The 22,310-nt window shown below is 40.5% G+C and overlaps 1 non-coding gene and 1 pseudogene across 1 annotated transcript; one reads left to right on the plus strand and one right to left on the minus strand.

Moving 5' to 3' along the window:
• Window positions 1–21,830, plus strand: part of LOC101350085 (thyroid hormone receptor-associated protein 3 pseudogene) — a 31,124-nt pseudogene extending 9,294 nt beyond the window's left edge.
• On the minus strand, window positions 15,343–15,485 carry LOC111821963 (small nucleolar RNA SNORA5). The gene has a single exon (XR_002825267.1). It is a non-coding gene; the product is annotated as a small nucleolar RNA SNORA5 (small nucleolar RNA).
• Window positions 21,831–22,310: the final 480 nt, after the last annotated feature.

Genomic DNA, 22,310 nt, shown 5'->3' on the forward strand with positions numbered 1-22,310 from the left:
AGACCCCTTGGAGGGATGGCACGTAAATTTGCACTGTGCGCTCCCTAGAAGGAAAGGCTAGAATCACTTCTAATTTTGAAAACAGATGCTGTGCAAGGCAGTCTGAGCTCCACTGGAGGCACCTTTCTCCCTAGGTCTTTGTTTATTTTCCTCTTTAGAATCTCCCATCCTGGGTCTTCCCAGCTGTTGCAGCTCTGCCCGCCCCCTTGGCGAGAATTGCCTTTTCCGTCCCTGCAGAACTGGCTGCTGTAACATTCCCGATTTGACCTCCCAGCTGTTCTGACCCTACTTATATGAAAAACTCCTCCCTCCTTCCCTGACCTTTTTAGCAACTGATAAGCTCACAACTTTCCTCCCCAAACACATATCATAGAAACTTCCCAGGACAAACATTTTCCAGCTGCCCAAATTCTCGAAGATGAAAAGACCTATTTAGAAACCCCTCTTAGCTATTGCAAAACCTCGACCTCCTCTAACTTTTCAGCCATCCTGAAAATAAGAACTGACCACGTAATCATTTCATAACAACCCTAATCACCCTGGCCAGCAATTCTGAAATGATGAGGCTGTCCTACTCCCTTCCAGAAACTGTAATCCTCTCTCTTTTCTAGGTCTTCCAAGTTGAGGGGACGGAAGCACCCACAATCTTACAAAGGCATTTTAATATATTCCAATAGTTGTAAAAATTCACTGCTAAATTTGCATTAACAGTATAAGACTTAGAATAAATGTGTGAATATTCAAATGCATACAAACACAGTTGCTGTAGCAGGAGGTCTGTTTTCTCTTTATATGCATCCTAGAAGAATGTGTTAGAAGATAAATACTGCCTCTACACATTAATATCACGAAATAATCTTATTTTAGGGGTACAGGGTTATGATCTTTAGCTATGTGACTGATCAGTGGGCATCCAACTCATTCACTTTGTATGAAAAACTAAGTGCGAGAAATGGTGATTGATACAAACATTTTTAAGGAGGCTCTTGACTGCGAAAAGTTTACAATCCTAATAAGAGAGAAGATACCTGTAAAATAATTGTAGTGCACAACAGTGTATGGTTAGCATAATGGGACATGAAAAGTGCAATAGAAATTCAGAAGATGCTGCAAACAGACAGACTACCGGGTGGGAAAATACAGACAACCTTCCTGTGCCTGCAGGAGAGAAGACTGCTCAGACAGCCACCTCTCCCACCCCCATATTCTGGTTAATTATAAATATTAAACACATTATAGCCACGTTGATTAAGCTCATGGTGTCCTAAGTATTTTACATGCATTTTCATATTTAATCCTTTCGAAATCTAAACATGTACTACTAGTTCCCCAGTTTTATAGATGAGAAAATAGTAGCTTATAGAGATTAAATCTTCCAAGGTTGCCCAGCTAGTCACAGTCAGGACTCAGTTCCAGTTCTGTCTGATCTCAAAGCCAGCAGTTTTTACCATGTCTATAATCTCTTCATCAAACCACCTGACATGCACAAGACAACAGAGCGGTGAAGTGCTCTTCATAACAATAACTTTTATGAAACTTCAGCAGCATGGTCACAGTACAGTGCATCTGATCGAATCGTGCATTTGATCATGAATTCAGTATGAGAAATACTCTGTACTTGAGGAAGTGCTGATCTGCAGGGAAAGAGAAAGGAAACAGGCCTCAAATGTTTGCAGTAGATACTAGGGGAGGGGAGAAAATTAGAAATGTACATAAAATAGTAAAACCTAAGAACTACGGAGAAAAAAAAGAGAAAACCCACAATCATTTGGAAGTTTTAAAAATTCTAACAAGAGTTTGGGGGAGGGGTAATGTTTGACCTTTTAATAGCTATTTTTTTATGTTTAAGATACTAAGAGGATTGTAGACAGAATTCTTAAGTAGTTTAAGGAGTAGAATATGTATTATGCTTTACTGAAACATCACTTCATACATGTGCATTGCCAAGTTAAAATAGTGTTTATTTATTTAATTAATTTCATAAGCATTTATTGAGTCCCTTTGTTAACTTTGTGGGTATCCTGGTGGCACCATGTTATTAAGCGCTCAGCTGCTAACCTAAAGGTCGGCGGTTCGAACTCACCAGCCACTCCACAGGAGAAAGATGTGACAGTCTGCTTCAGTAAAGATTATGAAAAGAAAACAACTTTGCTTCAAATCGTTTCCAGCTCATAATGACCCTATAGGACAGAGTAGATCTACCCCATAGGGTTTCCAAGGAGCAGGTGGTGTCAATCTTTTAGTTGGCAGCTGAGCTCTTAACCACTGTGCCACCAGGGTTTGGCCTACAAAACTCTATGGGGCAGTTCTACTCTGTCCTATAGGGTCCTATGAGTTGGAATCAACTTGTCGACAATGAATTTGGTTTTTTATTTTTTGGTTAACTTAATTGGGGAGACTCCATTTAAAATGATCAAATATTTTATGTTTTAATTTTCTTCCATAATTCTAAAATTTTATTAATTCAGATAGCTTTCTAATCAATAAGTTAGCATTAGAATGTTTCAAGTTGCATTAAAAATATTTTATAGGATTATTACCATCTGAAAAGATCTCTCCATGGTCTTTTCCTATGAAAGCATAAAGGTCTCTCCAGGACCAGTTGAAGGCTTTGCCATCATTCCCCTCTCCATGCTCCCCACTCTGGGGGATGTCCTGTCCCTTCTTGGCAATCCCATGACATTCAGATGGTGCCCCCCTCCCATGTCAGTTTTCATGGCTCCAGGGCTATGTGGGGATGGAGAATGAAGAGAGATGGTTAGCTTTGCCAATTGTTGGTCCCATAGGGAGGCTAAAGAAGGTCAGGTGGAGGGACTCTGTGGTAGTGAGCCTCTTTAAATTACTGTTACCACACAGCCATCAGAATTCTGGGACTGAAATCCTAGACGTTTTTTACCTGCCAAGCATGGCAGAGAACCAGATTTGGAAACCACTGGATGAAAAATTCTTCCTAGGCTATTCCTCCATAGGAATGTAGTCATAACCTGATTGTTATTGGGCTCAAGATCTTATAAATTTTGAAACTCTGCCCTTCGGGACTTGAGTCTATAGAATGAATTTCTGCAGCATATTGCAAAGTGAATGCTTTCAATTTAGTTAATCTTGAAGTAACCCACAAAACAAATATGAATAACAGGAAGGCTTAACACCATTGAGTAAAAAAAAAAATATCAGTTTTCTTTTCCTTCTATCCCTGTAGCCATAGAACTGAGATGATAAAAAAGAAAGAAAGAAAGAAAAAGGCAGAGAATGACTGCCAGGCAAAAGGATTCAAGGGCAACCAACAAAAATGGATGATTCTGCTCCTGGGAAGAAAATGAAGCTGGTCAATTCAATTTTGCTCACTTCAGCCCTTATCAGTTGAATGCCTTCTGTGTGTCAGGGGGTGTATTTAATATATAAGGGGATAGAGAATGACATAATGAAAGAGGAAGAGTCTGCAAATTATACATATTTAATAAGTAAAAACTATACCTTGCCTTAGGAGACAACTTCAAAAGCAACACATGTTGGCTTTAAATTAACTCAAAGGGAGCTTTTTCAAGCCACCATAGATTTAACCTTTCTTCTGAGACTGAGGTACTTTCCATTGTAAATAGCGGATATTGTATAGAAGGAATTCTATTAATTCACTCATTCAACAAATGTTTATTAAGCACCTACCATATACTAGTCACTGTATAGTTGAGAATACATCAGTGAACACAACAAAAATCTCTTGCCCTCATGGAGCTTACATTTTAGTGGGGGAAACAGACTGCAAGCAAAATAAATAAGTTACATAAAATGTTAGAAGTGCAATAGAGGAGAAAAAAGCAAGAAGGACAATAGGAAGTAGGGAGAGGAGATTATAGTTTAATCAGGTTGTTGGGAAAGACCTCCCAGAGGCCGCATTTGAGCTAAGACTTTGAAGGAAGTATGGGAGCAATTGATGTGGGTATCTAGGGAAAGAGTGTTCTAGACAACAGACACAGCAAGAGCAAAAACTCTGCTAGGACAGATCGTGGAGCATGTTAGAGGAACAGCAAGGGAGCCAGTGTGGCTAGGACGGAGTTAGCAAGGGATCACAGACGCAATTTTAAAAAGAAAATAAATGTAGGTCATGGTAAAGATTTTAGTGATTCTGCATGAGACTGGAGCCATTGGGATTGAGCAGAGTGGTGACATTGTATGACTTAGGTTCTAACAAGATCACTCAGGCTGCTGGACTGAAAATAGACTACCAGGGATAAGGAGAGCAGGGAGACCAGTTAGAGGACTAAGGTTCCAGGCTGCAGATAGTGGAAGCTTGGAGCAGGAATAGCAGTGGATGCGGTGAGAGGAGGTTGGGTTCTGGGTATGCTTTGAAGGTAGAGCCAGAATGATTTTCTGAGGCATTGGATCCTGGGTTTAAGCACATAAGAGAAGTCAAGGATAACTACAAAAATTGTGGCCTAACAAACTGAAGTTGCTATTAAACGAGATAAGAAAGATTTCAGTAACAGCTTAGGGGAGAAAGATTAGGAATTTAGTTTTGTACATGTGAAGTTAGAGTTGCCTATTAGATGCCCAAGAGGAAACATTGACTAGGCCATTGAACCTGTAAGTCTGGAGTTCAGAGAGAGGTCCTGGGTAGAGATACAAGCTGAAGTTTCATCAGTATATGGACCAAGCCCTGAGAGGGTACTAGATTTCCAAGAGGGGCTGTGTAGACAGAGAGAAGTCCGAGGATGGAACTTGGAACTCCAATATTAAAATGAAAAGGACAAATATTTTAAAAGCTAAAAATATTAAGGCCAAATAGCAGAAGTTGAGAAGGGAGAAACAGAAAAATATCTTCTATGTCACCAGGTACCTTTCCTGGATGAGTAGAGTTTATTGACACAGGTGCTCAGTACCTGATTTCACAGTTAGCAGATTAGTTCCATTTGGATTTGAAATATTCATCTGTTATCCATTTACATTGTTTCCAATCATAAATCTGATACTGTCTTGTGGCCACCCTATTTTAAGGGCACCAGTCTCTGGCTATTTACAAACTGCTTGCTTCATTGGTTTCTAGTATTGGGTTAAATTTCAGTGAAGGACAGGACAGCAGCGGTAGAAAAACAAAAATTTCTGAGCAGTCATGGTGGGTGTGCCCTCAGCACCCAGCCTAAAACAAAACAGTCCGATTTCTCTTTGTTCAGCATCTCTACTGGAATTGGAGATTAGATCTGTTTATGTTGGTAAATAGACTCACCCGGAGTTATTTTTGCCTGATAACACCCATGTGTGTTCCAAGCTTACTAGAACTGAAGGAAGAACCATAGAGGTTTTCTGGCTCAGCTTTGACAAATAATGAAACTGCAGCCATCAACTACACTTTAGAAAGTATTAAAATATATAGTTTATCACAAGTATGCCTGAGGAAAAGAAATATTGATCCTCTGAATTATGTGTGAAGCTTTTATGGTTACTGTTTTAAAAGACAAGGCGACAATTAAATTGTAAACTCATAGTGGGAGTCAGAAGGCCAGGATAACATGTAAGGCTTTTAGTAATCTGCTCTGCAAACCAGAAAAAGGCTGTAAGGAGGATTGAGGGGGAAAAGAAGAATATGAGTAAAATGACTTCATTAAAGAAAAGTGCTAGTTAATATACGAGAAAAAAATATTTCCATGGAGTATGTTCTGTTGGCGGGCTAAAGGGTAGAAGATGACCGTGTAGTCAGATGAGTGTAAATTTGAATCAATTGCTCATGTGCAAGTTGAAGTTGAAGAAAATTAGAACAAGTCCACGAGAGCCAAAGTATGACCTTGACTGTATTCCACCTGAATTTAGAGACTATCTCAAGAATAGTTTTGATGCATTGAACACTAATGATCAAAGACCAGATGAGTTGTGGAATGACATCAAGGACATCATACATGAAGAAAGTAAGAGGTCATTAAAAAGACAGGAAAGAAAGAATGGATGTCAGAAGAGACTCAAATCTTGTTCTTGAATGTAGACAAGCTAAAGCAAAAGAAAGAAATGATGAAGTAAAAATGCTGAACAAAAGATTTCAAAGGGCCGTTCGAGAAGACAAAGTAAAGGATTAAAATGACATGTGCAAAGACCTGGAGGTAGAAAACCAAAAGGGAAGAACATGCTCAGCATTTCTCAAGCTGAAAGAACTGAAGAAACAATTCAAGCCTCGAGCTGCAATATTGAAGGATTCTACAGGGAAAATATTAAATGATGCAGGGAGCATCAAAAGAAGATGGAAGGAATACACAGAGTCATTATACCAAAAAGAATTAGTCGATGTTCAACCATTTCAGGAGGTAGCATATGATCAAGAACTAATGGGTACTGAAGGAAGAAGTTCAAGCTGCATTGAAGGCTCCAGGAACTGATGGAATACCAACTGAGATGTTTCAACAAATGTATGCAGCACTGGAAGCACTCACTTCTCTATGCCAAGAAATTTGAAGATAGCTACCTGGCCAACCAACTGGAAGAAATCCATATTTGTACCCATTCCAAAGAAAGGAGATCCAACAGAATGCAGAAATTATCAAACAATATCATTAATATCACACACAAGTAAAATTTTGCTGAAGATCATTCAAAAGCAGTTGCAGCAGTACATTGATAGGGAACTGCCAGAAATTCAAGCTGGTTTCAGAAGAGGACATGGAACCAGGGATATCATTGCTGATGTCAGATGGATCATGACTAAAAGCAAAGAATACCAGAAATATGTTTACCTGTGTTTTTTGATTATGCAAAGGCATTTGACTGTGTGGATCATAACAAATTATGGATAACATTGCAAAGAATGGGAATTCCAGAACACTTAATTGTGCTCATGAGGAACTTGTACTTAGACCAATAGGCAGTCATTTTAACAGAACAAGGGGATACTGCGTGGTTTAAAGTCAGGAAAGTTGTGCATCAGGGTTGTATCCTTTCACCATACGTATTCAGTCTGTATGCTGAGCAAATAATCTGAGAAGCTGGACTATATGAAGAAGAACGGGGCATCAGGATTGGAGGAAGACTCATTAACAACCTGTGATATGCAGATGACACAATCTTGCTTGCTGAAAGTGAAGAAGACTTGAAGCACTTATTGACGAAGATGAAAGACCACAGCCTTCAGTATGGATTACATCTCAACAGAAAGAAAACAAAAATCCTTACAACTGGACCAATAAGCAACATCATGATAAATGGAGAAAAGATTGAAGTTGTCAAGGATTTTGTTTTACCTGGATTCACAATCAATGCCCATGGAAGCAGCAGTCAAAAATCAAATGGTGCATTTCATCGGGCAAATCTCCTGCAAAAGATCTCTTTAAAGTGTTAAAAAGCGAAGATGTCACTTTAAGGACTAAGGTGCACCTGACCCAAGACATGGTGTTTTCAATCACCTCATATACATGGGAAAGCTTGACAATGAATAAGGAAGTCTCAAGAAGAACTGATGCCTTTGAATTATGGTGGTGACTCAACCTTTAGAAACTCCAGAGACCATGGCTCCATCCTTTGAGACCCCAGAGGTCGTGGCCATACCCTTTGACACTGGGGCAGCTCTGCTTCCTAGTTCCTTGGCCTTTTGGCCCTACAGACCTCACTACCCGCATCTGCCTGGTTGGGGCAAGTGTTCCAAAGCTCTGTAGCTCCACTGATAAGTACCTGGAGGTACCTCACTCCGCCAGTAAACTTTTACCAAAAGGCAACCAGCTCTCTTGCTCTGTGGATCAGCAAGCCTAGCTCCACCAATATGTGCCTAGAGGCATCCCACTCCACCAGGAAGCCTCCTGCACAAAGGCACTCAGCTCCAGCACCATCTTGAGCTGGTCTCCTGGTTCTGCCACTCCGGGTTCTCTGCCACTGCTTCTCAAGGTCTGCACCATCTTCAGTGTAACAGCTCTCCTCACTTCCTTCTGAGTCCTCTATCCATTCACACTTTCAAAACTGCTTCCATATTTTAGGTATTAGAGCAGCACCTCACTCCTGGTACCAAATTCTTTCTTAGTCATCTAGTGCTGCTATAACAGAAATACCACAAGTGGATGGCTTTCACAAACAGAAATTTATTCTCTCACAGTCTAGTAGGCTAGAAGTCCAAATTCAGGGCATCAGCTCCAGGGGAAGGCTTTCTTTCTCTGTTGGCTCTAGAGGAAGGTCTTTGTCATCAACCTTCCCCTGGACTAGCAGCTTCTTTGTGCAGGAACCCCGGGTCCAAAGGACTCACTCTGCTCCCAGCACTGCTTTCTTGGTGGTATGAGGTCCCCCACTCTCTGCTCACTTCCTTTTCCTTTTATCTCTTGTAAGAAACAGGCCACACCCCAGGGAAACTCCCTTTACATTGGATCAGGGATGTGACCTGACTAAGGGTACTACATCCCACCCTAATCCTCTTTAACATAATCTAATCTTGCCTCATTAACCACAGGCAGAGATTAGGATTTACAACACATAGGAAAATTACATCAATCACAAAATGGAGGACAGCCGCACAATACTGGGAATCATGGCCTAACCAAGTTGACATATATTTTGGGGGGACGCAATTTAATCCATGACACACATCGTCTTCTGAATCCAGCTTGAACTTCTGGCAGTACCCTATCAATGTATTGCTGCAACCATTTTTGAATGATCTTCAGCAAAATTTTATTTGCAAGTGATATTAATGATATTGTTTGATAATTTCCACATTCTGTTGGATCACCTTTGTTTGGAATAGGCATAAATATGTATCTCTTCCAGTCAGTTGGCCAGGTAGCTGTCTTCCAGATTTCTTGGCTTAGATGAGTGAACACCTCCAGCACTGCATCTGTTTGTTGAAACATCTTAAATGGTATTCCGTCAATTTCTGGAGCTTTGTTTTTCACCAATGCCTTCAGCGCAGCTTGGACGTCTACCTTCAGTACCATTGGTTCTTGATCATATGCTACCTTCTGAAATGATTGCATGTTGACTGATTCTTTTTGGTACAGTGACTCTGTGCATCCTTTCCATTTTCTTTTGATGCTTCCTGCATCGTTCGGTATTTTGCCCATAGAATCCTTCAGTATTGCAACTTGAGGCTTGAATTTTTTCTACAGTTCTTTCAGCTTGAGAAATGCTGAAAGTATTCTTCCCATTTGGTTTTCTATCTCCAGGTCTATGCAAATTTCATTATAATACTTTACTTTGTCTTCTCGAGTCATCCTTTGAAATCTTCTGTTCAACTCTTTAACTTCATCATTTTTTCCTTTCGCTTTAGTTACACTACATTCAAGAGCAAGTTTCAGAGTCTCTTCTGACACCCATTTTCGTCTTTTCTTTCTTTCCTGTCTTTTTAATGACCTCTTGCTTTCTTCATGTATGATGTCCTGATGTCATTTCACAACTCATCTGGTCTTTGGTCATTAGTGTTCAATATGTCAAATCTATTCTTGAGATGGTCTCTAAATTCAGGTGGGATATACTCGAGGTCATACTTTGGCTCTCATGGACTTGTTCTAATTTTCTTCAGCTTCAACTTGAACTTGCATATGAGCAATTGATAGTCTGTTCTGAAGTTGGTCCCAGGCCTTGTTCTGACTGATGATATTGAGTTTTTCCATTGTCTCTTTCCACATGTTAGTCTCTAAATTTCTGGATGAGAAAGATCATTTTCTACCTTCCACAAGTATTCTGCATCTGGACTTTAAGCCACCTTGTGCTTACTTTGCATATTCTTCCTATTCCTCCTCTCTCAAATCTCCTTAAGACTCTTGGCTTCCTATTGTCCAATACTTGTCCCAGCCCATTTCTTTATCCAATTGATAAGGCAGTGCTGATCTTTGAAATAAAGCTCAGTTTTTCATGCACTCTTCTTGGCTGTCATTGGGCATAATTTCTTGTGGTAGCCAGCCTCCAGGAGGATCTCAATGATCTTACCTCTTATTATTCATACCCTTATGTAGTCCCCTCCCATAGTGAATAGGGATGGCTTATGTATCCAATAATGTATAGTGGAAATGATGGTGTGTGACTACTAGGGCTAAGAAGTAAAAACCATTGCAGCTTCCACCTTGTGCTTTTGGATTACTCTCTCTGGGGAGAGCCAGTAACCATGTTGTGAGGACATTCAGGCAGACCTATGGTGAGGTCCACATAGCAAAAAACTGAGGCCTCCTTCCAACATTCATGTGAGTGAGCCGTCTTGGAAGTGGATCCTCCAGCTCCAGTAAAGCTTTCAGATTACTGCCGGCCCAACTGACATCTTGGCTATGTGAGCCAGAGACACCCAACTAAGCTTCTCCTTAATTTCTCATCAACAGATACTGAGACAGTAAATATCTGTTGTTTTAAGTCAATATGTTCTGGGTTAATTTGTTATGTGACAGTAGATTACTAGTATACCTCCCAAGCTGCCCAAAACTTTAATAGTGGATTCCATTTGTCCCTGAAACTTATCTACCATCTTCCTCTCATGGCCAGAATCAAACTCCTTGACTTTGTCTGTTTCAAAGCTCTCCTTTTCTCGTAGCCCATATACTAGAAACCAAAAAATAGACAAATCTTTTTTTTTGGATGTGGGGGAGCTCAGCATATCACCTCTTCCTCTCACTTCCCCAGAATCTCATTATGACTAATTTAAGTTTTTCCGACACAAAGATATTTTGGAATTCTACTTTTTAATACTAAATGGTCTTTCCTATATAGAATAAGTACAGACATAATTTTCATGAAGGAAATTAACCCTCATTAAGTGATCTGTAGGTATACCCTATCCTTTATATTCAGACATAACACTATCCTGTTAGTCAAATTTATACACTGAGTAATTGTGCTAATGATGGGCATGGCATTATCCTGATCCACTCACTCTTATCCAGGTCTTCTTATGATCCTAAATACACTTTTTAAATGACTGACTAGATTCATGGGTGCTGTGTTCCGTCCAAAAACACAGAAGTGGATTATTTTGGAGAAAGGATTGGAACATTACTCTCATTAACTGAGATGATTGGTCACTAATAAATTTCTGTTTCTGTTAAGATCATTCTACTAAAACTGATTCTCAAACTTTTTCCTAAACCAGGATGCCTCTAGCATAACTCTTTAATGGGAGCTCACCTTGGCAATGAGTTTTTATAATGATCTGAGGTAGGGGTGTAAGTGGTAGATATGCCCTCTCCTCCCCAGTCTCCTCTATCCCCCTACAGGGTAAAACTAAATATACCCTAAGAGGGTGTGGATAGGTTGCATGTGATTTTGATATTCTCCCTGAGAATCTCTTCACTGAAGTGATACTAATGTACTATAGGATCTTCAGAAAAACCAAACCCATTGCCATCGTGTCGATTCTGACTCATAGAACTTTAGAGGACTGAAAAAGAATTTGTTGCTTATGGATAGTTTGTGTTCTAAAGCTTTCTGGTTCTATACTTGTAAAGTACTTTGTACTTCTTTGTAGTGTTAACACAAGGTATTATTACAGAAACAAATGGAGCAATTACATACATCTTTTCAAAGCAGATATATCAAACAGGCATTTTTAGATGGTTTTACAGATCTTAAGTTCTTTGTTCTTTTAAAATCCTCTCAGGGAAAGGGAAAGTTTTGTTTCAGTGGCACAAAAAAGCTAAATCTTTACCGCAGTTCCGCCCAGCTCTGTTATCCACACTGATATTGAGTGGGTCCTTGGTACAGGACTCCTGATGAACCACTGCGAGAACCATTTCAGGACTCCCCACAATAGCGCCAGCTGGTTCCAGGCTTCTTAATTACTGGGTAAGAAAATAAAAATAAACTCACTTTGTCAAATGAATGTTTGCCTAAATAGAAAATTAAGCTCTCTCTATCTCTCAATAATATTTCCTCATGATGGATTTCAGACTGTGCCTCGGTGAAAAAAAAAATCTTAGTTGAACTGAGAAAACAATTTTTTTTCATATTTCCTTCTTTTTTATTTTTTAGTTTGTGTGTGTGTGTGCTTTAGGTGAAAGTTTACAGAGCAAATTAGTTTCTCATTCAAAAATTTGTGCACCAATTGTTTTGTGACATTGGTTACAATCTCTGCAATGTGTCAGCACTCTCCCCCTTTCCCTTACCACCCCAGTTCTCCATGTCCATTCATTCAGTTTTCCTGTTCATTCCTGCCTCTTCATCTTTGCTTTTGTACAGGTATTTCCCATTTGGTCTCTTATACTTGATAGAACTAAGAAGCACATTCCTCACATGTGTTATTGTTTATTTTATAGGCTTGTCTAATCTTTGGCTGGAGCCTGGTGGCACAGTGGTTAAGAGCCACTAACCAAAAGGACAGCAGTTCGAATCCACCAGCCACTCCTTGGAAACATTTTGGGGCACTTCTACTCTGTCCTATAGGGTCGCTATGAGCCAGAATCGACTTGATGGCAACAGGTTAATCTTTAGCTGAATGGTAGACTTTGGGGGTGGCTTCAGTTCTGAGTTAGCAGGGTGTCTGGGGACATTGTCTCACGTTCCTCCACTCTCTGTCAGACCAGTAAATCTGGTCTATTTTTGTGAGTTTGAATTTTGTTCTACATTTTTCTCCCACTCTGTCTGGAATCCTTTATCGTGAACCCTGTTAGAGCAGTCAGTGTTATCCAGGCACCATCTAGTTCTTCTGGGCTCAGTCTGGTGAAGGCTGTGATGCATGTGGTCCAATAGCATTTGGACGATTATTTTCCTTGTGTCTTGTTTTCTTCATTCTCCTTTGCTCTGAACACGATGGGACCTATAGATGTATTTTAGATGGCCCCTCACAAGCTTTTACAACCCCAGACATTACTCACCAAAATAGGATGTAGAATATTTTCTTTATGAACTGCGTTATGCCAATTGACCTTGATGTCCCCTGAGACCATAATTCCCAGCCCTCAGCCCTAGTAAATCAGTCCCTCAGGATACTGGATGTGTCTAGGAAGCTTCTGTGACTTTGCTTTGGTCAAGTTGTGCTGATTTCCCCTATATTGTGTGTTGTGTTTCCTCTCACCAAAGTTAACATTTGTCTACTACCTAGTTAGTGATTTCCCCTCCCCACCCCTCCCCTCTCTTGTAACCATCAAAGATTGTCTTTTTCTGTGTGTAAACCCTTTCTTGGGTTTTTAATAATAGTGGCCTCATACAATATTTGTCCTTTTGTGATTGGCTTATTTCACTCAGCATAATGCCCTCCAGATTCATCCATGTTGTGAAATGTTTCCAGGATGCATCATTGTCTTTTATCGTTGCATAGTATTCCCTTGTGTGTATGTACCATAATTTGTTTATCCATTCATCTGTTGATGGACACTTAGGTTGTTTCCATCTTCTTGCTATTGTGAATAATGTTGAGTGTGCATATATCTATTCACGTGACAACTCTTACTTCTCTAGGATATATTACTAGGAGTAGGATTGCTGGATCGCATGGTATTTCTGTTTCTAGCTTTTTAAGGAGGTGCCATATCATTTTCGGTAGTGGTTGTACTGTTTTACATTGCCACCAGCAGTGTGTAAGGCTTCCAATCTCCCAGCAACCTCCAACATTTTTTATTTTCTGTTTTTTTGATTAGTGCCAGTAATGTCAGGTGAGATGGTATTTCATTGTAGTTTTGATCTGCATTTCTCTAATGGCTAATGTCTTAGGCTGAGTTCTCTAGAGAAGCAAAACCAGTGCAGCATATAAGTATATTGTTATAAATTGATTGTGTCCCCCCAAAAAGGTGTGTCAACTTGGCTAGGCCATGATTCCCAGTATTGTATAATTGTCCACAATTTTGTCATCTGATGTGATTTTCCTATGTGTTGTAAATCCTTCCTCTATGATGTTAGTGAGACAGGATTAGAAGCAGTTATGTTAATGAGACAGGACTCAAATTACAAGATAAGGTTGTATCTTGAGTCAATCTCTTTTGAGATATAAAATAGAGAAGGGAGCAGAGAGACAAGGGGCTTCGTATCACCAAGAAAGCAGCACCAGGAGCAGAGAGCATCCTTTGGATCTGGGGTTCCTGTGCTGAGAAGCTCCTAGACAAGGGGAAGAATGATGACAAGGACCTTTCCCCAGAGTCGACAAAGACAGAAAGTCTTCCCCTGGAGCTGACACCCTAAATTTGGACTTCTATCCTCCTAGACTGTGAGGGAATAAATTTCTGTTTGTTAAAGCCATCCACTTGTGGTATTTTTGTTATAGTAGCACTAGATAGCTAAGACATATATATAAAAAGAGATTTATCTAAAGGAAATGGCTCCAGCAGTTGTAGAGACTGGAAAGTCCCAAGTCCATGGGTCAGGCTGGAGGCTTCTCCTAACTCATGTAGCTGCAGGTGCTGGTAAATCCAAGATCAGAAGGTCAGCCAGCAGGCCTCTGGCTCACAGACTGTGAAGCCCAACAAATCCCAAGATAGGCAGGTAAGACAACAGGTAAGCTGCTAACTCAAGTTCGAAGAGCCGCGGGTCGGATGAACAGGAGCCAGCTACAGGATCCAGAGAGAGCAAAAGCCAGCAGGCCTTGCCAAAAAGTCTACCTATGTTAGATGCAGGCTACACCCCCAAGGGAAGTCCCTTTCAACTGGTTGGCTGCTCACAGCAGATCTCATCACAGAGGTGATCACAGTATATCAGATCTCATTATGGAGGTGATTATATCATTAAAAAGCTGCCAGACTACATCATAACTGCCAAAGTACTGAGGATCATGGCCCAGCCAAGCTGGTATACAACCTTAACCATCACAGCTAATGATCGTGAGCATTTCCTCATGTGTCTATTAGCTGCCTGAATGTCTTCTTTGGGGAAGTGTCTGTTCATATCCTTCGCCCATTTTTTAATTGGATTGCTTTTCTTTTCATTATTGAGGTTTTAAACTTCTCTATAGATTTTAGAGATTAAATCCTTATTGGATAAGTCATAGACAAAATTTTTTTCCCAGTCTGTAGGTTTTCTTTTTACTGTTTTGGTGAAGTCTTTTGATGAGCAGAAATGTTTGATTTTTAGGTGCTCCCAGTTATCTAGTTTATTTTCAGGGGTTTCTGCATTGTTAGTTATGGTTTGTATCATATTTATGCCATGTATTAGTGTCCCTAGCATTTTCCCTATTTTTTCTTCCATGATCTTTATCATTTTAGGTTTATATTTAGCTGTTTGATCCATTTTGAGTCAGTTTTTGTGTATGGGTCCTGTTTGATTTTTTTACAGATGGACATCAAGTTTTTTTTTTTTTAGATGCAGGGAGCTGGGATTCAGCTTTATGGCCTGAGATGCCAGGGAAGAGCTGGGGACAAGGGTCCCATCCAGTGTAGCCCCTGCGAGACAGCAACTGAGCCTGAGCTTACTCAACACAGGCCTTGTCTGTGCAAGGCCGGCCTCTTATCCACGTCCCAGGGAGCTCCTGTACCTGGGGCACAGTGTCTGTAACCAACTGATCCTCAGCTCCCAGTTCAGAGGACCAGGGGCCTATGAGCTACTATGGCAGAGTTTGCTGTGACAGCCATCTGAGCCAGCCCCCCACTATGATAGGAGTAGGTGCTGAATTTGACTTGACTGCAGTGAACATCCAGTTTTGGCAGCAGCATTTGTTTAAAAGACTATCTTTTCCCCATTTAATGGACTTTGTGCCTTTGTCAAAGATCGCTGACCATAGGTGGATGGATTTACTTCTGGGTTCTCAGTTCTGTTTCATTGGTCTATATGTCTGTTGTTGTACCAGTACCAGGCTATTTTGACTATTGTGGCCGTATAGTACGTTGTGAGATCAGGTAGTGTAAGGCCTCCTACTTTCTTTTTTTCTTCAATAATGCTTCGTTTATCCAGGACTTCTTTACTTTCCATATAAAGTTGGTAAATTAGTTTTTCTATCTCATTAAAGAATGCTGTTGGTATTTGGATCAGGATTGCATCATATCTGTAGATCACTTTAGTTAGTATCAACATTTTCACAATGCTGAGTCTTCTTATCCATGAACATGGTACATTTTTCCATTTATGTAGGTTTCTTGCAATAGTGTTTTGTAGTTTTCTTTATATAGGTCTTTTACGTCCTTAGTTAAATTTATTCCTAAGTATTTTACATTTTCTGGGCTATTATAAAAGGTATTGTTTTCCTGGTTTCCTTTGCAAAGTTCTCTTTGTTGATGTATAGGAATCCAACTTATTTTTTTATGTTGATCTTATATCCTGCTACCCTGCTTAATCTTGCTATTAGTTTTGGTAGTTTTTCTTGTGGAATCTTTGGGCCTCTCTATGCATAAGATCAGATCATCTGTGAATAGGAATAGTTTTAGTTCTGCCAATGGGAGGAATGTCAAAGCATTTGTGGCCATCTTTTATCTTCTTCTGATTCACAGAAGCCTGAATTGAATCACTACACAGTGGAGAATAATGGCCTCTCATACAATGTTAAGATCGAAGCTCTCCACAGACCTGAGGTGCCTTGATTGCATACTAGCCCAGATTCCCTTTAAGAAGTTTCTGATAACATTATATATGCTACAATCCTTTTCCAAATCTTCCTTAATGGGATCTGAGACCATTTACTTGGATAGCTTTCTGGGTGTTATTAGATACTGAGATCTGAGTTAATACGTAAACCTAGATACTCAAAATGTCATTTTCTTTACTGCTTAAAGTGGGGCCTTCTGGAGAATAGGTAATTAAAGAAGTTTTGGGCTGAACTATTCTCACAATGGGCTCAGTGAACCTGCAGACTCATATAGTGGTTATATTCCCAGTTCTTAAATATGAGTAAGCAAACCTTGAAACTGAGGCACTTTGGCATAACTACATAGCTGCCCCAGAACTAAAATTAAAAACTACATTTTAAATTAAGCTGTAGCTAGGCCTGGAATCTTTAATTCTATTCTTCTGACAAGACAATTTAGTTTGTTATAAAAGTTTAACTGTTTATAACATAAAAGAAGCAAGGGTCTGGGCTTTAGGTTGTATGAGGTGTTGACTGTTAAAAGATGGTTGTCAAGAATGTTTCTGAAGCTTGCCCTAGAGAAATTGTTTTAGTCAACATTTCCCAGGAGGTTAGGAAATAGAATTGATAATGTTAAGTAAAGATGAAGCCCTGCTATTGTCTTGTAACTCGTAACCAAGATTTAACCCTATAGTCCCTAAATTTCTACTTTGACTCCCTTAAATTAGAGTATTTTAAATTAGGCTTCATCCTAAATCACTCACTGAGGTCTTTGCTCTGTTTCTGCTGACTCCTTGTAAACCTGTAACTAAGATAGACTTTAAGATAAGAGGAAGAGGCAAACCTGTAGAGAGTTGACTCAATTGTTCTCCAGGATATTCACAAATAGACTTGCTGCTGTTAAGAAGTCTTGGTCAAACATGTTCCAGGAGGTAAGAGATTAATGTTAGGTTAGAGATTAATGTTAATGTAGTTTGACAAACCTCTTGTAACTTTTTTCCTTTCCTTGTACCCTCCTTGGTGCCTACAACCCCATGGTCTTTTGTTTGCTCTGCTTAATAAAAACCTCAATGTACTCCCTGCAATGGGGAACACACTATAGCATCCTGTCTGAATGCATGTCTGTTCCCCATTTCATGAAACATTTATTCTTCAATAAAAATCTTCATTTTTATTTCTAGCAAGAGTGTAAGTCTGCTGTTTTACTATGACAAATGCATAAATGGAATATACATGTTCAGCACTGTATTCGCTATGGCTCTCTGACTTGCAGAGTGAGTGCTATTATGGAAGAACAGTCCAAGGAGAAACTTCTTTATCAAATTAGTAACCCCAAAGCAACATCACATTCCTGAAGGGTTGAACGCCACCACCAATGACTTCAAAATGGAAGTAGTGGTGATTCTGATTATATCTTCCATTTAAATTTGCCTGGTTAGCCAGTGAAGGAAGTGAATAAATCTTGGAGAAATCACTGTGGGCGTACATTAATCAATTTGTGATTCCAATTGCAACTGCTGTCGTATCTTTACTGGAGCAACTGAACACAGTTTCTTGCACCTGGTATGCAACAATTTATCTAGAAAATGCTTTTTCTGTATGGTAATTTGTAAGGATCAGATATATGTCAGCGCTTTAGCGTTGTGCATGGCTTTGTGGAGAAATTCATCATCCTGACATCCTACAGAATTCCACACTGATCCTTTGCAGAGATGATATCATGCATATTAAACTAGATGAAAAGGAACACGTGCTTCAGTTACAAGGGAATATTTGGTCCGATTGTGATTGAACTTTAAAAACAAAACATGAACTTCAGAGAAATTTTGTACTCACAATAGAGTTTCTTAGTGGACCTCTCAACTGCATCTTAAACTCTTGACCAACTCTTGCTTTTTGAGGCATTTTCTTCCACTGCTTTCATCATAACTTGTCTGCTGCCTTGTTTCCTATGTTTCTGATTTCTCCTTTTTATTCTCATCTAAGGATTTGTTTATCTTCAATGTAGTTAGTAACTACATTGTGGAGTTCTTCAAGGCTTAGTCCCAAACCTCCCAATATTCTCTCCCTAGCTATTTTAACACACATATTATCCCATTAATGGACATGTTATTTTCACACTTTTTGCTGCTCAGTTTCAGAGCTCTCTTCCTATGTGTGTGGAATTTACCACCTTTGCCTTCATATCAGACAAAATAAACTTTACATCAGACAAAATAGACATTAAGTCAGAACCTGTTATAAGAGTTAAAGAACATCCAAGGCACAATAATTGGTCTCTATTCACATGGACCAACATAGAAAGAAGGAGAATCAGGAATTGGAGGAAAAAATGGAATGTGTGACTAATTGTCTCCATAAACAACTGCCTCCTTTGCCATGAGACCAGAAGAACTGGATAGTACCTGGCTACCGTTACTGAACCTTTTATTCAAAGATTTATAGAAGAATCCTGCTCCAAAGGAAGAAAATGCAGAACAGAATTTGAAATTCTCATGGAATCTAGACTTTCTGGAGACATGGAGACTGGATAGACCCAATACTACTTCCATAAGATAAGCTTTAAACCTTAAACCAAAAATATCTCCTGAAGTCTTCTTAAAACCAAACAGTAGTTTAGCTTAGCAAGTAAAGAATGTCTGCCTTGAGTATTATACTCTTTTAAGATTTATCTATATGGAATCAAATTGAAAACAGCAACTCAAAAGATTAGATAGGAACCTTAGAGGGCAGTGAGTTTATGCTAATGGGGCAGGAACAACTCAGAAAATGAGGGTGAGAATGGTTGCATAACTCAAAGAATGTAATCAGTGTCACTGAATTGTACATGTAGAAACTTGAATTGGTGTATCTTTTTGCTGTATATATTCTCAACAACAACAAAATAAAATAAATTATGAAAATAATTTAATTTAAAAGAAAAGAGGTAACTGAGGAGGCTATGGAAACTACCGCTCAAATGGCAGAATTACTGGCAAGCCTACGGTCCTTGTCCGGGCTGTTCCCGATCCTGGTCCCAAAAGAGAAGGTCCCCTTCACCAAGTTCCAAGAGCCATTCTAGAAACTCCGATAAGTATTCCTCTGACAGGTCAAGGCACTCGTCATCCTCTTGTTTTTCCTGCAACCACAGCCAAGTTGAATCTTCTAAGCACGAATCTGCAAAGGAGAAAAAGTTCACTTCCAAAGATAGTCAGCCATCTCAGGCTGCTGGGGATAACCAGGGTGATGAGGCCATGGAGCAGACATTCTCTGGAGGCATCTTCCAAGATACAAAATCATCTGACAGCTCGAAGCCATGGTCAGATGCCACCACCTATGGCACTGGTTCTACATCAAGGGCCTCAGCTTCTTCCTACCTGAGTCTCCTAGGGTGAAGCCTTGCTCTCAAAAGCCCTCTCCAGTCTGTGGTGGTGAAGCGGTGATCACCCTATCCTAGCCCTGTGCCAAAGCCTAGCCCTCCACTCTCCAATGCATCCCAGATGGGCTCAACTCTGTCAAGTGGTGCTGGATATCAGGCTGGGACACACCAAGGTCAGTATGACCATGGCTCTGGGTCCTTGAGTCGATCCAAAAAGAGCCCTATGGGTAAGAGTCTGCCAGCCACTGGCTCCATGTATGGCTCATCTCAGAAGGAGGAGACTGCTGCTTCAGGAGGAGCGGCCTATACAAAAAGGTATCTAGATGAGCAGAAGACAGGGAATGGAAAAGATAAGGAACAGAAACAAACAAATACTGATAAAGAGAAAATGAAAGAAAAAGCAAGCCTCTCTGACACAGGCTTGGGTGATACAAAAATGAAATCTGATCCGTTTGCTCCCAAAACTGATGCTGAGAAGTCTTTCCCGGGCAGTCAATCCCCCAAAAGGTATAAGCTGCCAGATAACTTTGAGAAGAAGATGGCTGACTTCCACAAGGAGGAGATGGATGACCAAAATAAGGACAAAGCTAAGGGAAGAAAGAAATCTGAGTTTGATGATGAAGCCAAATTTATGTCAAAAGTCATAGCAAGTGTAAACAAAAACCAGGAGGAGGAGAAGTCAGGCAAATGGGAAGGCCTGGTATACGTACCTCCAGGAAAGAAAAAGCAGAGAAAAATGGAGGAAATGGAGGAGTCTTTCTCAGAGAGATGCAAACAGGAGGATCAGGGAGGGGTCAAGAGAACCCAGAGAGAGCACAGAGGATTTGTGCCTGAAAAGAATTTCCAAGTGACCTCATACAAAGCAGTCCAGGAGAAAAGCTCATCACCTTCCCTGAGAAAGACCTCTGAGAGCCGAAGCAAAGGAGACTTTTCCATGGGGAAGTCTTCCTTTTCCATTACTTGAGAGGCCCAGGTCAATGTCCAAATGGACTCTTGATGAGGACATTGCATGACCCAGTGGCTTATTGGCTCAAGAACTCAAGCCTTGTCAGGATTTAGTCGATAGCAACAGAAAGGAACAGGAATTTTGTTCCATTTTCCAGCATATACAATCAGCTCAGTCTCAGCATAACCCCTCAGAATTGTTTGCCCAGCATATAGTGACTATTGCTCACCATGTTAAAGAGCATCACTTTGAGTCCTCAGGAATGACATTGCATGAACGCTTTACTAAATACTAAAGAGAGGAACTGAGCGGGAGGCAGCTAAAAACAAGAAAAGCCCAGAGATACACAGGAGGATAGACATTCCCCCCAGTACATTCAGAAAACCTGGTTTGGCTTATGACAAGATGAAAACTCTTGACAATTTGGCTACAAGGCTGAGGGAAAATACAAACATGATCCCATTGATCTCTGCCTTGATATTGAAGGTCATAAAAAACATAAAGAGAGAGATCCTAAACAAGGTAAATCAAGAGAATCAGTGCATTCCCGAGATTCAAGCCACTCAAGGTAAAGATCAGGTGAGAAAACTCATAAAGGATCAAAGAAGCAGAAGTAGCACTGGAGAACGCGAGACCGGTCCTGGTCCTCATCCTCTTCCTCCCCGTCATCCCACTCCTACAAAGCTGAAGAGTACACTGAAGAGATGGAGGAGAGAGAGGAGAGCACCATAGGCTTTGACAAATCAAGACTGGGGATGAAAGATTTTGTGGGTCCAAGTGAAAAAGGAGGAGGCAGAGCTCAAGGGAATCTTTCAATTTGAGCCAGAGAGAGAGGCTGGGGCAGAGGCAACTACTCTGGTAAGAATAACAACAACAGCAACGATTTTTTAGAGAAACCGAGAAGAGGAGTGGGGCCCAGAGTACACATCCAGAAGCAATAAGTATTACTTGCATGACGACCTCGAAGGTGAAACAGGGAGAAGTGTGTGAGCCGTGGCCAGCGCCAAGGAGCCTTTTCTTGGGGTTTGGGCTGGTTTATGTTCCAGAAGTTCAGCACCAGCTCCAAATGGGCCCATGACAAGTTCAGTGGGGAGAAAGGGGAGATTGAAGATGACGAGAGTGGGACAGAGAACCAAGAAGAGGACAGTTTACAGCCCACAACTGAGTAGGGGTCACTCTGACAGGAGCCCATGCCCAGGGGAGAGAGGGCCCAGGAAGATGGCTGATGAGCTGAATAGGAGCTTCAAAAAGATTCTGAAAATACCTGCCCACCCACCAACCTACCACCAGCCTTGCAGAATCCCACTACAGCTGAAAGCATCCCTGGCACTGCATCCCACTGGACTGAGGAGGCTGGCTATGGAACCTAGTGTCAGGCCCAGCTCTTGAGCAGAACACAACACATTGGGCTTTAGCTGTGTTTCTCACTTGTTGTTGGTGTGTGGAGTGGGGGCTGGGGTGAGGAGGGGAGAGCAGTGCTCAGATTTTGGTTTGTTGCCTGTTAGAAACCAACAGTTTTATTTTCATTTCATTTGGAGCTAAGAGGAGTAATTTGATTATTTTCAATCTCTTCTCCCCCTTCCTGATTTTAAAAGCCCTTCTTTGTTTTGGGCATATGTAGTAACATTAGCAAAAAGATTTAATTTGGG

Source organism: Trichechus manatus, unplaced genomic scaffold (assembly GCF_000243295.1).
Source record: "Trichechus manatus latirostris isolate Lorelei unplaced genomic scaffold, TriManLat1.0 scaffold00117, whole genome shotgun sequence".
In the NCBI taxonomy this organism is placed as follows: Eukaryota; Metazoa; Chordata; class Mammalia; order Sirenia; family Trichechidae; genus Trichechus; species Trichechus manatus.